The sequence below is a fragment of the Triticum dicoccoides genome, chromosome 5B (genome assembly GCF_002162155.2).
Source record: "Triticum dicoccoides isolate Atlit2015 ecotype Zavitan chromosome 5B, WEW_v2.0, whole genome shotgun sequence".
Taxonomy (NCBI): Eukaryota; Viridiplantae; Streptophyta; class Magnoliopsida; order Poales; family Poaceae; genus Triticum; species Triticum dicoccoides.
In genome coordinates, this window is record NC_041389.1 from 413,848,260 (window position 1) to 413,853,522 (window position 5,263).

Here is a 5,263-nt window from a genome sequence, read left to right on the forward strand (position 1 = left end):
CATAGCAGTTTGAAGAAGATCCCTGGCCCACCGTGTCTCAACCGCCGCTGGTGATTCACCCTCCATCGGAATAGCTGCCAGCCGGGATGCTGCTGCTATCATATTATCCAAAGGGGTAGAGAAGTGACCCGGCGGGGGTGTGGTATACCACGGAGGGTTGCCTGTTCGTCGAGGTGGACCCATCATCTGAGGTTGATCCGGTGCTCCGATCCTTGGCACGACAGTCCGGTTTACTGCTGCCGGGTTGCTGGTTCCGGCCCCTGGCGTACTGAAGAGGTTCATTGCATTATAATCCGCCGGCAGGCGAGACTGATGTCTCCTCCTCAACACTTCGTTCGAAGCGTTTTGATCCAGCAAAAGTCGATAATTATCGTCTTGAATCCTCTGCGCGTGGGCATCTAAAGCGGCCCGTTCCTCAGCCATCCGGGTCTCCTCAGCTGCCAAGTCCTCTTTGGCCTGAGTTATCTGATTCCTAACTTAGCGACCTCTGCGTTATGCCGATCTTGAGTCTCCGGGGTAACTGTTGTGGCCAATAACATCGTCCATACGTCCAACAAACCGGACAGAACTTGAGCCGGCCGGCGCGCGGGGCCTCCTGCCCTAGCTGCTGGTCTGGATGCCGCCACAGTAGAATTTTGCAAACTTGGCTGTGTTCCGACCATGAAAATTCCGACTCGGTATGGCTGTTCAAGAAATTCCGTAATACTGGTGCCATCGGAATACCCTTCGAACACATCATCATGAACTTGGTACAGGGACTCGGTTTCGCCGGTGGATGATTCGCTGTCGGAATAAGCGACCGTCTCACCTTCGGTCACCGGTTCAGATCCGATCCCGTGGACACATCCTACGAACGCACGCTTCATGGTGGGCTAAATCCGAGCGGGGCTTGCACGCTGAGCCGTCTCGACGAGGTCGGTGCAGATGTCCGGCTCAGGGCCCACTTCGCCGATCTTGCCGATGAAAACGTGAATTCCACCAAAGGGGACCCGGTACCCGTACTCAATTGAGCCGGCCTCGGGGCCCCACCCTGCGTTGTCGATGTAGAGCTTGCCACGACGACTCTTGGTCATCCGGCCAACCGCGTACCCTTTGAGTCCTTCAAAGTTGCCCTTCAAGAACTCGAAACCATTGTGTGATAGCCCCACGATGGGCGCCAACTGTCATGGAAATATCACGTCATATGTCCTTGTGAAAGGACTTAGTTGTGGAGCCATCGCGACAGGTTAGCTTAAAGGGATTAAACTGGACAAAGGACACAAGAGTTTTATACTAGTTCGGCCCCTTACGATGAAGGTAAAAGCCCACGTCTAGTTGTGATGGGATTATTGGGGTTTCGATTACCAGGGAGCAAACACGCTATGCCTGGCTTTCGAGTTGTTGTTTCTTGTCCCTGAACCGCCGCTGGGTCGTCCCTTTATATACATGGGTTGACGCCCGGCCGGTTTACAGAGTTCCGAGGCCGGCTCATACAAGTGTCCGGCTCGGTCTCTGCCTCCCTAACTTACAATACAAGTTATACAACTATGGTGGTTTACCACTATGGGCCCTAATCCGCCTTTGGGCTTTGGGCCTCTAGCTTCATCAGTAAAGCGCCATCTTCCAGGTCTTCATGGGCTTCAGTGTAGTTGAGGGTGAACCGGCCCCTCCTGGGCGGTTTACACTCAGTAGTTATATCCCCAACATTACCGGAAAGTCTCTTTACTCGTTTCGTAATACTTCATCCCGCAACTAACTCATTAGTCACATTGCTTGCAAGGCTTATAGTGATGAGCATTACCGAGAGGGCCCAGAGATACCTCTCCGAAACACGGAGTGAGAAATCCTAATCTCGATCTATGCCAACCCAACAAACACCTTCGAAGACCCCTGTAGAGCACCTTTATAATCACCCATTTACGTTGTGACGTTTGGTAGCACACAAAGTGTTCCTTGGTATTCGGGAGTTGCATAATCTCATAGTCTGAGGAACTTGTATAAGTCATGAAGAAAGCAGTAGCAAAGAAACTGTTACGATCATAATGCTAAGCTAACGGATGGGTCATGTCCATCGCATCATTCTCCTAATGATGTGATCCCGTTCATCAAATGACAACACATGTCTATGGTTAGGAAACATAACCATCTTTGATTAACGAGCTAGTCAAGTACATGCATACTATGGACACTATGTTTTGTCTATGTATTCACACTTGTACTAAGTTTCCAGTTAATACAATTCTAGCATGAATAATAAACATTTATCATGAAATAAGGAAATAAATAATAACTTTATTATTGCCTCTACGGCATATTTCCTTCAATGCTGCATCATCCCTTCCTCTTTGGGAAAATACCGACGTAGTTCAAGCCGCATCAGGGTAGAGTGTAACTCCCTGGGTACCCCGTGCGCACGGGGTCTGTGCATAGGGTACTGCATATCTTCCTGGGTACCCCGTGCACATGGGCGCTGACTTAGCCCGTGTGCACGGGGTCCAATGGGCAGAAACGGTCACCCAGCCTAGAACACTATAAGGAAAAACCTTCTTCCTCCTTCATCCCTAACCCTAATGTCTTGTTGAGCTCCACCATTGTTACACCTCATTTTACTTAATACTCTCAATCCCTCCACCCAAACTTGTTGAAACTTTGGGGATTGGAAGAGTAAGACCCGATCTACACTTTGACCAAACCAGGTCGCGTTCCCCACAATATTCATCCACCATTGACTTGTTACTCTTCGAGCTTGGGCTCATAGGAGGTTAGAGGTTCCTCCGGAGGCTTCCTTGCTTGTGGTGTGCTCTAGACAAGTTTGTAAGGTGTGGTGGTCGTCTTGAAGACCAACCCCGAGTGATGCGAGGCTCATCCGTTGGGGTGACTCGATAGAGATTACGGCGAGCCTTCGGTGGCGTTCCGCAAGCTTTGGCTTTGGCATGGCTCTAAACGGAGAGTAGCTCTTCCTCAAGGAAGACTGAACTTTGGGACAAAATTCGCGTCCTCGTCTCACTTGTGGTTAATCCTTTCCTGCACTTTAATTTTCTTTGTATGTTGGTTGGCTTGCTAATTAGTTTGTCGTGTAACATATTTAGCTTCAAGCTTGCTTGTCATATAGGTTGTGTTCACCTAGTTGCATATCTAGTGAACCCTATTTATCCGCTAAAACTTAAAACTGACAAGAAAGATTAAAATTTGCAGTCTCCTATTCACCCCCCTCTAGTCGACCGTATCGATCCTTTTAATAGGCAAGAATAAAAATATAATAGTGGAGTTTCCATAAAAAGGGAAGCTTCATAAGAAGAAATGAATTTGTGGAATTAGTATTATCATTAAAGAAGAAAGAAAAAACTACAAAAATTCAAAATACTGAAGTTTTAAAGAAAGAAATAATTATTGGCTTTGGTATTACCCTTTAATAAAAAATAAAATAAAATAAAAACTAAAAAAAATGAAATAATGAGGTTTTATAAGAAAAAATGAATTAGTGTTTTAGGAAGAAAGAAATAAAGCAAAAACTAAAACAAAATCAAAATAATGAGATTTTCAATGGAATAATGAATTATTGACATTTGTATTACTATTACCTTTTAATAAGAAAGAAATAAATAAATAACAAAATCAAAATCAAAATAATGAGGTTTTGTAAGGAATAATTAATTAGTGGCATTGGTAGAAGGAAAATGAAAAAAATTAAAACAAATAATAACAACCTTTGCACACAATATACACAAAAAGATGTGATTTCCAATAATATGCAATAATAAACATAAAATAGTGGAATTTTTGAAGAAAAAAAATTCTAATAATGAATGAATTAGTGGCATTGGTTTTACCGTTTAAGAAAAAGAAAAAAATAATAAGTAAAAATATTAAAACGAGGAACATGAATTAGTGATATTAGTGTTACCCTTTAAGAAGAAATTAAACAAAAAAGTAAAGAAAAAACTTGCAAACAACTTTGCTCCAAATTTGCACTTTCTGTATATGTCAAGATAAGAATAATCATATAATAGTATATTTTTCACACATATTGCATAGTATTTGTGTGTATACATTGACAGTTATCCAACCTCACAAAAATAACCACAAAAACTAATGAAAACCAACTAACGAAGAAAAAACAGAAAACAAAAGGCAAAAACACATAAAAACAAGAAAAAAACCAGAAAAAACAAAGGAAGGAAGAGGAGAGCTGGATCACGTAGTTAATGGGCTTCGGCCCAGTAGCAATCGACTCTACCAAATATGGGATTAGTCGGAAAAAACGAGCCCAGCATAACCAACAAGACAGGCGAGGAAAAAATGCAGCATAAATCTCAGAGCAGAAATCAACGGCCAAGAAATCGACTGACTCAAATTCAAAGTTCAGTTGACTGACATATAGCTAATGTGTTGTTTTAGAAGTACTGTCTGCATCCATGTGAAGACTTGTGTGAGATCTCACATTAGGTGAGATCTATGAGATCATTTTCTTAAGAAAAAAAAACATGTTCAAACATTCTCAATTTTTTTTGTAGAGACACATCAATGAATGATGTACAACCTCAAAAAGTTTCAGCTCCTAATTCAACTTACACTAATAGAAACAAGAAAGACAAAATCAGATATGAATAGTGTCAAAAACTATTCACCCAAAACCGCTACTATTCACATTCAAATTCTCCGTTTTGAACCTTTAAATGTACATCGAGTTTTGAGCTGATTTTTTCCAGAACTATAGACATACCCCACATGAATGTTGTCAAATAATTCCATATCTTTTCGAAATATCTAAATATGATATATTTTTTTAGATTTATTTCACGATCTCACATAAAAGTGAGATCTCATATAAGCCCCCCCCCCCAAACCTTGCATCCATACTCAAGTGATTTACTATTATGTTTCAGTATTTCTTCATTACTAGCTTCATATCTCTTTAAACTGTGTTCTTCGATTTCTTTTAAGTATTTTTTCCTGAAGGACTTGTTTTTTGAAAGAAAATGTTGAATCTCTCATTCACCTTTTGGTCGATATTGTGATCCTACGCATATATTTCATTGGAATCACCTAGCAGCAATACATTAGCTCCAAGTGGTATGATGGGCTTTTGATAGGCTCTATCAATACAACCCTAAGAGGCCTCATTTGATCTACAAGATATGCATAGGACTTCTATAGGATTTAGACCCTCTTGATTTTATTTCTTTCTTGCAGGTGTCGTTTGATTCACAATACAATCTCCCAGGAGCCAATCTTATGTGAATTTCTCAGTCAATTTCAGAGGAAAACTAGCATTAGGCCGGAC